Genomic DNA, 9,856 nt, shown 5'->3' on the forward strand with positions numbered 1-9,856 from the left:
CCCAAAGAATCTACCAAGAGATGCTCATCTTGCCTACCTCATACTGTACTTTGGAACTTGCCCCTTCTAAGTCCTGTCAGGAACATTCTATGTACCATGTCCCTGTTAGCAGTGAGTTTTCCTGGCCTTGATTTGTTCAGGGAAGGAGAGAAGAATATTTAAGAATCATTCCCAACCAGTGGATTTTTTTCTTTCATTTTCCTTCTCCCTTAGAAATGCAAGCTTTGTCTTCTCTCTCTCTCACCTCAATAGCTTTTTCTTTCCATTTCCTATAGACTAGAAATATAAATTCTAGACATGTACTCAGTTTAACAAAATCCTACCATAATAAAATAGTGTAGCTGTCCTTGGAGTTTGTTATAATGAAATTTTACTTGTATTGAGGTGGCTGGGGAGAAAAGTAAAATTGTTAAAAGGAGGAATGGAGTATGGTGGCCAGGAGAAAGCAGATGGCCGTCCCTCCTTCTCCCATTTGGGAATGCATTTCTTATTTCCCATTCTTTCTTTTGGGTTTCAGGTTTACTTTCCTTTTTGAGTTTTTTTTGTTTTTTTTTTAACAATTTTTTCTTCTTTTTAAATTTCAGATAGAGATGGAAAGGAAAAACATGAGCTAATTATTTCTTACAGCTTTAAAAACAAATCCAGATAATTTGGAAGCTTACTTTGGGAATGATACAGTATCCCTGTGTAAGTGAAAGCCACTGATATGTGCAGAGAAAAGAGGTGTGAAAATGTTGCCAGTGGCTTGCAGGGCAATGTCCAGGACACACTGAAAGCTCGCCAGGCTGCTATGCTCATGCCTTTATTTTAGAGTTTGGGCCTGGAGATGGTAGTATGGTTCCAAAGCTCACTTCATTGCAGGAAGTGGACAAAACTCAGCAAAATGTCAACATCTTGAAAAACAAGTTGGGACCTTGATATTTTCCTGTAGGAGCAGATCCAGGTCGAGAGAGGTACGGGAACTAGCTGTACTCAGAAAAGCAAGTGAGGAAATGAAGCGCAGGGCAAGATGCCAGTCTAAGAAAATGTGGTACCTGAGGGAACAGGGAAGAAAAGAGAGTTTTGACTTGGGGAGAAATTAAGGAAATGATTCCTCCAGGACTGGCCTCCTGGTGGGCATCTCTACTGCAAAATGAGTTCCTCCCTCTAGGGCAACGTGGAGTTCATGGTTGGCAGGGAAGGCAGCCGTGGACCCAGGCTGAGTGGGTGTCTGGGATGCTCTTGTGCGGTTTCTATAACAGGAGAAAGACCTATTCTGCCCACTCTCCTTTTGTCCCCAAAGGGACCGGGTCAGGGAGGGACTGTGTCAGAGATACGAGGTAGGTGGTATCACCAAGTTTCTTCGATCAGAATGGGTCTTAACTCGCCTCTTCCATCTATGTCTTTTGGTCAGAGCAGCTAAGAAATGACTTTCTGAAGTCATGACACACCTGTTTCCTTCCACCTTTTTGAATTCCCAATCCAGTGATTAAACAAAAAACAAAAAACAAAAAACACTGGGTGGCACTTGTGGCTCAAGGAGTAGGGCACCGGCCCCATATACCAGGGGTGGTGGGTTTGAGCCTGGCCCCAGACAAAACTGCAAAGAAAACAAAAAAATTTTTTTGGTCATATGGGACAAATGGCAGACATACCCGAGCAGTGGGGTCCCCCAGTGTACTTGCTGAGGTCCACTCTTTGGCCCGTGTCCTGGGATGCCGCCTTCCACCCCGCTGTATTGTATGCTTTGCTCTTGGACGTGGACTCTGGTTTGAGTGCACACAGAGCTTTGGTGCAGAGCCGTGAGGCCCCAGATTTCGTTTTCTTGTCTTCTATCTCAGACTTCAGCTTTCTGTTTTCCTGTTGCAGATGGACCATTACGTTGTGGAGGTGGCTGTGGGAAGGAGAGGAAGGACAGGTAGGTGTTTAGTCTCTTGATGTGCTTGGTTCCCTGTTGGAAAGGACAGATTAAGGTGTCAAGGGAAAGAGGGTTTGGATGCCTAGTTCCTTTTGGAGCTGTGGAAATGGAGGTCTATGTGTATTTTGCAGAAGCAACTCAGGCTTGGGCTTTGGGAGGACACAGGGCTAGTTCTCCTGACTGCCTCGGTCAGCCCTGGGCCTGTTTTCTTCTCTGTTATATGGGAACAATCAAGCCTGCCCTGCCTGTTGGGCTTTATAGAAGGATCTGGTCTGACAGATGCTAGAGTTTGATTTGAAGAGCCAGCTGTTATGGAAAAATGATCATATGTCCCTGGGTTCTCATGGATATGGCCTGGAAAGAGTCCCACCCAGTGTTGATGCCAAAGCCCAAGTTCTTTCTGCCTCCCTTTTCCGAGGAGTTGGGAGCAGAGGGGACCCTGACTCTGTTGAGAACTTGAGCAGATTACTTATCAACATTTTACAGATGAGGAAATGAAGGCTGTGATGTAGATGAGGGGAGAGATAAAGATAATTTAGTATGTTTCTGTGGCTCAAAGAGCAGCAGCTATTATTACCAAAGTTCTATTTCTCCAAACTAACGGGCTCTGAAACCAGACTTCCCACGTGGGAATTCTGGCTCAGTCATTTACTAGTCGTGAGACCAGGAGCAAGTTATTTAGCCTCTCAGTCCTCTTTCCTTGTTCATGAGTAAGGATTATGACTGCACCGAACTCACAAGGTCTTAGGAAGATGAAATAAATTAATCCACGTAAAGCCTTAGAACAGCATCTCATACTTGGTAAACAATACTATTAGTTGAGTTATTATTATGATTAAAGGATGATTTTCCTTCAAATACGCTCAAGCAAACTCAAGAATGAGTTCTTTATGAAATAGAAACTCCTGGAATTTGGTACAATATAAGAAAAAGCCTGAAGCTATCCAATTCTTCAGATTCTGACATCTTTTCTTTTAGATAAACACCTTCAGGAAATGTTTTTGTCCCACTGAAAAGTTTCATGGTCTTTTCTAGGGGAATTCAATCAAATAATTTCTCCTCAACCTCTTCTGTGAGCACATGCTTTACCCTGAAGGTCTCTACAAACCTGGTGGGCCTTGAAGATGCCTCTTGCCCTGTAGCCCCTCACTCCCTGTGCCACTGGGCCTGGGAAGGGGGTCCTGGCAGTGCTCTCATGCCCTGACTCCCAGCTGCTCTCCCTGGCCCCCTCCTGTCAGCATCCCTGAAGACTTCCACATCCCTCTGGCCTCTCAGATCGTTGATCTTCTTATTCCAATGGTCTTGTCCTTTCCTCTACTCAGCCACCTGCCTCAGGTCAAAGCCTGGAAAAGAGCTTTCCAACTAGGGTGTCACAAATAGCTTCCAGTCACACTGTTGCCTGCAGCCCCGGGGGCAGGGTTTGGGGAGGCTCTCCTTGGTTAGTTACCTATCAACATTTCACAGATGAGGATGTGGAGGCTGTCACAAGTGTGCCACATAAATGTGGTCATTTTCTAAGTGCTCGCTGAGGGACGGCCAGGAAGCACGATCCTAAGGTTTGTCAGGACCTATTACTACCTCCTAACTCTCAGATTTAGGTGTTCACCCTTTACCCTCTGTTCTCAATCTGGGAACACGCTTCTCACCCCTCACTCTCAACCCACCCAGCTCTGACTGGTAGCAGAAGTGAAACCACAGGGGAGGGTAGAGTGGCAGGCAAAAGGGTCCCAGACAGCTAGGTGGAGCAGAGGGACCCACTCACCTGAGGTGCTCACTCAGACCCTTCCACAAGGAGCATTCCTTCAGTGTCCCTTCACAGGGGGTCTCTCTGTTATAGCTTAGCTCCCACCCCAGTCTGCCTTTCAGCTCCTGCTCCCTCCAAGCACAGTGACCTCTGAGAATCACAGCAGTCAAGAGCAGGAAGGAGTCCAGAGACTACTAACACCCCCCTCCCCAGCCCCCTGCCCTGTGTACTGCTGGTGAGGGAACTAAGGCCCAGAGGATGAGCAATATTCCAAGGCCACATAGACGCAGATTTGGGACTTAGGGGAACTTTCCAAAGTACCAGGCCTTTTCAGAACCTGATCCACCTATGGAATGATAAAGCCATTCCCGGCTCCTTGCTGATCCTTCTCACTAGGTTCTGAGAAGCAGCAGGGTGGTGTGGGGTGACTTACTCCTTCTCACCAGTCAGCTTGGCGATGTATTTGACCTGCTCACGGAGCTTGTTTCCTAGTTTCTCATTAGCGATCCTGTAATAAAATTCACGGAAGAAAAGAATGGCTAGTTCCCTGCCTTCCATGAGCAAGGGCACAAGCTGGCCAAAAGGGACACAGGGTGTTCTCAGCAAGGCTTCTACTAAATCCTAGACCCTTCATGCATTGCCCTGTCCCCAAGACTGGGGCTGTCCTGGCACCTGGAAATTAAGGACTCTATTCAATTTCTATGCAAAAATCCCTGTGATTCCTGGGTGAGTCCAAGGCAATAAGTTTAAGGGGTCCACACAGTGAAGCTGGATCCTAGGACAGGAAGAGGAATGTTTGAGCCCTAGTAAGCATTTTCTCCATCTTGGAGCTACTCTGTTTCTAAGTCAGCAGAGCTTCCTCTACCTGCCTGAAGGGTTGGGCCTCCTCTGTCTTACTCTCACCCCCTTGGGTGTGGGCTGAGCTTGGATCAGTCTCCCAGGAGGGCAGGATGTGGGGGGTGTGTGTGTGTTTGTGTGACTAATCTTTGGTCCAAGCGTGACTCCTCTCCTCAGCCGGGGCCTAGAGACCCCCCTTACTCACTTCTGCTCTTTTGCCCACTGCTCCATATTGCACATGATCTGATCATTATCCCGGTAGAGTTTGCACGTGTCTTTGGTCGCACAGCGCTGGGGCACGTAGCAGGGCTTTGGTATGAAAAGAAAATGAGACAGTGAGGGGTGGGAGCTCAGGCTTGTCACCCACTCCTCCCCAGTCAAGCCTCTTTTTTCTCCCTGGGGGAAGAACTCTCTACTCTGTTGTCCAGCCTCAGGCTAGGATTGGAGCTGCCACACCAGGAAACCCACCTCCAGGTGTGCAGCTTTCAGCTCATACAAAGGAGGCGTCTCAGAGGAGGCACCATGTATAGCATAGACACAGGGGATTTGTACTTACAATAATGATTTTCAGGCTAAAGGCATTAAAGTCATTAGTTCTAACAAGGCAGTGTGCTAAGCCAAATTTCTAACAGATAGAAGAAAAATATCTGGAGGAAGAGATGGATTCTTTTTAATTCTAGCAAAGGCCCTCAGGCTGCCCCAACATGTTCTGCCACTGTCTGCCATGGACACCACTGCTCAGGGAGAAAGACCTGGGCATGTCCTGAAGGTCACTAGCCAATCCTGCCGCAGGCTCCGGGGTGGCCGAGAGTTTCAGGGTATATTCTGGAATGGGACTGCCCAGTGGCTTGTTTACATCAGGGGTGGCTGATGTACTTGTCCGTCTCTTTTCTAGGATGGAGCCTTTGTTCTCAATATCTATCAGCACAGCCGCTGGAATGTAGGTGGGTTGAGACAGCAGCTGGGCCTAGAGTACCCAGACCTTGCTTTGTGCTGAGTGGAGGGGGTGTCCTTTCCTTGCTCCCAGGGCCCGCCCCCACTACCATGTGGCATCTGTGTGGCCATAGGATGTGCTGGGAGGCGCTGAGAAGGAGCGACCAGAAGCCAAGGCATGCCCACCTCCTTGTCGTCTGCCAGGAGGTTCCGTTTCAGGGTGGCCATTTCATCCTGGAACTCCCTGAGCTGTTCCTCTTTAGCGGCCAGCATCTTGAGGTCATTCTGGTGCTGCTTCTGCCACTGAACCACCTGGTTGGCCATCTCCTCTAGCTTCTTTTCGAAGGCACACACCTGCACAGGAGGTCAGAGCTGGGCAGGGCGGCTGGCCTCCCCCCTCTCCACCGCAGATGACCCATGACAAGGGCACAGGGCCCTCCCGCCTTGGGAGACCTGCTCCGGGTATTTTATTCCTAGCGGCCAGCAGAGGGCACCCCTGCTCTGAGCTTTGCTGTTTCTGCTAATGAGGGTGCTCAGAAAGTGAAAGGAACCTATTAGCTCAAGGCAGGGGTGGGGAACCTGCAGCCTTAAAGCTACCGTGGCCTTCTTAAATGCAGCCTTTTGACTGAATCCACATTTTTATTTTTAATAAATACATTTTTGTTCGTCTTTTATATTTTTAATTTATTTTAAAAACACTGAAGAATACATTTGAATGGGATAATCCACCCAAATTGAATGCCATAATTAGAACATTAGTAAGCCACAAAGGCTAAATTAACAGCTGCTACACTCTTGTTTTAGTTCTAACTTCCCCCACCTGACTGGTGCCACTACCACATGAGGCTGGCTGGTGAGAGTTTATAGGGAGTACGCCAGTCTGTTGTTAGCTTTTGACAACGGTGCATTATGTTTCTAGTTGAACTGGAATATGTCACTCATCAAACAGCTTGACAGTATTTTTTAATTCTGTCTGCTTAACAGCCCATGATGTCAAAGAGGACCAAGAGAAGGCTGAAGGAATAAAACAGATTTTTTTTTTTTTTTTGAGACAGAGTCTTGCTCTGTCACCCTGGCTGGAGTCCAGCAGCATGATCCCTAGCTCACAGCAACCTCAAACTACTGGGCTCAAGCAATCCCCCTGCTTTAGCCTCTTAAATAAACTATAGGTGTGAGCCACCATGCCAGCCAAATTGTTTTTCTAATTTTGTCTTTCTAATATGGTAAATTTTATAAGGAGCAGAATCAGCAATGTGAATTATTGAAAGAAGATTTCCATAGGAATGCAACATTTCTGTGTGACATCATGTCAAACCAAAATGACTTGAATATTTCTTTGCAAGGTAAAGCTAGGTCTATACGTGGTATGTGGCAAAAAATCCAAGCATTTTGAAAAACGCTATCTTTTTCAAGATACTTCTTCAAAAGGAAATTTTGGATGAACATTTTCCCGGGTTAGCAAGGTCACTGATGAGCAGGAAGATACATGTTAATCAACTGAAGGACATGCAGCTGTTACAGGCCTAGTAATTGGAGAATACAGGAAAGGGTCATTGACTTTGAGACTCATGACATCACACAAATGAGCATTTCAGCCTCACCTAGTCGATATCACCAAGGTACCTAAAGATAGATGGAATTTAGCCCTCAGGAAATATCATTTTTAAGATCTAATCGAAATAGAGAAAAATGCAGTAGAATAATACTTAGGCCCTTGGCAACATGCCCCCCAAATGCTTTCTTGCTTTTCAGTCACTTATTGCTGCGAATCTACATTGTCCTACTGAACCCAAATCAAGATGCCCTTAAGGTCACAAATGACTGACACCCATGGAGAGGATCAACTGAAACTTCAGACCTCCATGTTGCAACCTACATGTTGCAAATATTGAAATGCTTTCCAACAAAAAGCAGACACAACAAACTCATTAAAAGGTTAGTTAACTTTACAATTAACAAATCGTTTTCATTTTTTGAAATTATTAAGTATATAGAGGTTAGATTTTTATAAAATAATGTACATTTGCAAGGGTACCGAATTTAAGTATCTTGGATGCAGCCTTATTAGATTATAGCTAAATTATTGAGGCCTTTCCAACACGAAAAGGTTCCCCACTTCCAGCCCAAGGGAATGGTTGAGCCCTAAATACTTCTGGATACAAGAGGTGGCCTTGGGGACTCACAGGAAGGCAGCCCCAGATCCCTGCTGTTCCTCACCTCCAGCTCACTCTCCTGGTGGAAGGCCTGTAGTTTTTTCAATTCTATATTGAGCCTTTTCATCCTCTCCTCATAAGCAATGATTTCTTCTTCCAGCTGAGCTTTCTTCTCTTGGGTCTGTGCCAAGGCTCGTTGCAGCGTCTTTGTCTCCGAGGTGGCATGATTAAGCTTCCGGTAAAGAAAAAAGGATATGAGTGCCCCGGAGCTCTTTGGCCCTCATTGCTGAGTCCTGAATGGAGGAGGGTTCCAGTCCCTCCCTGCCCTCTGCTCACAGTGGCACAGACAGTAAACTTGCCTTAGTGTCCCAGAGAGAGGTGGCAAATGACAGTGGTTGGTTTTCTGTACCTCGCTTATGTTCCCTGTCCCTCCCGTCTTCCTTCTCTCTCCAGTCACATAAATTGATCAGCCTCATGTGATTAGCACAGAATGGGGCATGAACATCCCTGACAATCCAGGCTTTGGGAAAACCTTGTCTTTGAGCTACTTTTGGGCAGAGAGACTTGTTAGATTTGGCCTTCATCTATGCACCCCATACAAACTACATTGAGAGGAAGCAGGCCCCTCTGGATAGACATCCTATACCATGCAAGAGTTCAAGGCAGCCCTGGGTTGGGTCCTGCACCTCTCATACTATCCTGATATTTCTTTGACCTAAAACAGCCCTGGAGATGACAGGGTGTGGCCTTACCTTCTCAAGGGCTTGGGCTAGGTCATCTTGGCAGGCAATTGACTTCCGGGATAAGGCATCAAAGACTTCTTTACTGACCATGTTCTGGAGACATTCCTTCTCCTTCTGCAGAGCCTTGTCCAGCTGGACCTGAAGAGTCATCAAGGTTTCCTTCTGTAGGGCTATCTGTAGGGATGGAAAACATCACCATCAGGTTCTTACTCATGGCCATACAGGCATCCTCTGTGACAACAAGAAAGGGACAAGAAGGCCAGTGCAATACCTCACGCCTACAATTCTAGCCTTCTGGGAGACGGAGATGGATGGATTGCTTGAGCTTGAGAGTTCAAGACCAGCCTCAGCAAGAGCAAGACCCTGTCTCTACTAAAAATAGAAAGGTAGCTGAGTGTTGTGGATACCTGTAGTCCCAGCTACTTGCAAGACTGAGGCAAGAGAATGGCTGGAGGCCAGGAGTTTGAGGTTACTGTAACCTACATGCCTCCCTTCTGTTCTTTGGTATACTGGTACCAAAGAATAGACTAGCATGGTGTCCATACATAAAGAAATGCATTCTTTGGGGTTTTTTTTTATTTCTTTATTTCTTTATTTCTTTGCTTTATTTCCAGTAACTACTCAGTGCTTGAAATTTATCATTTTTTTTCAGAGGGAATTCTGAGTACTGCTGGGTTTGGAAGTTAGTGAGATGAAAAGTGTTAGACTGGACTTCTGATCCTAACTTTTATATTCCTTGGTAATTTTGTCTTCTGGAAACAGAAACAAATCTTTGCTGGCGACTTCTGAAACAATGTGGAGTCAGCTGGGTCTGCACAGTAAACTGAGGGGGTAGGGTCGTTGGAGAAATTGCAATTTGCTGTGAGTGCTTGGTAAGTGGTGGCTGAACCGAGAAATGTCACCATCGAAGTAAGATACTAAGAATAAGGATGTTGAAAAAACCACCAGCTTCAGCAATCACAAACAACAACAAAAACCCCAAAGCTTTATTTTAAATTTCTCTAACATAAGTGGTTTAATTTGGAGAAAGATACTGAAAATTTAGATATGTGAGGGTTTTCCAAAGGGGATCAGCCATGCACTAGGAAAAATAGTATTAATGATGGTTGGATACTTTCTGAACAGCTTAAATGTATGTAAATTACAGAATCAAGGTGTTCTGTTAAAAAGATCTACTCTCTCCCCTGCCCAAAGTGTTAGATCCAGACAGTTTTATAGATGGATCCTATTAAGTCGTTCTTGATTTCTTATTTTCTCTCATATTCATTCCATCAGTTTGACTGGTCAGTTCTACCAAAACAACAGTGAATTTTCTACCTAGGTTCTTCGCTGATACTATGCTAGCCTGGAAAGCAATAGCTTCCTAACTGGTCTCCTCACTTTCACATCTATCCTTCCCCCAATCTATTTCTACACATTGAAAGTTATATTTTGAAAACTGAAATCAGATCAAGTCACCTCCTCTCTTCCTTTAGTGGCTTTCTGTTGGTCTTTGAATAAAGCCCCAAATTTCTTTTTTCTTTTCTTTCTTTCTTTCTTTTTTTTTTTT

Source organism: Otolemur garnettii, unplaced genomic scaffold, assembly GCF_000181295.1.
Source record: "Otolemur garnettii isolate 467f Iridium unplaced genomic scaffold, OtoGar3 scaffold00047, whole genome shotgun sequence".
NCBI classification, from domain to species: domain Eukaryota; kingdom Metazoa; phylum Chordata; class Mammalia; order Primates; family Galagidae; genus Otolemur; species Otolemur garnettii.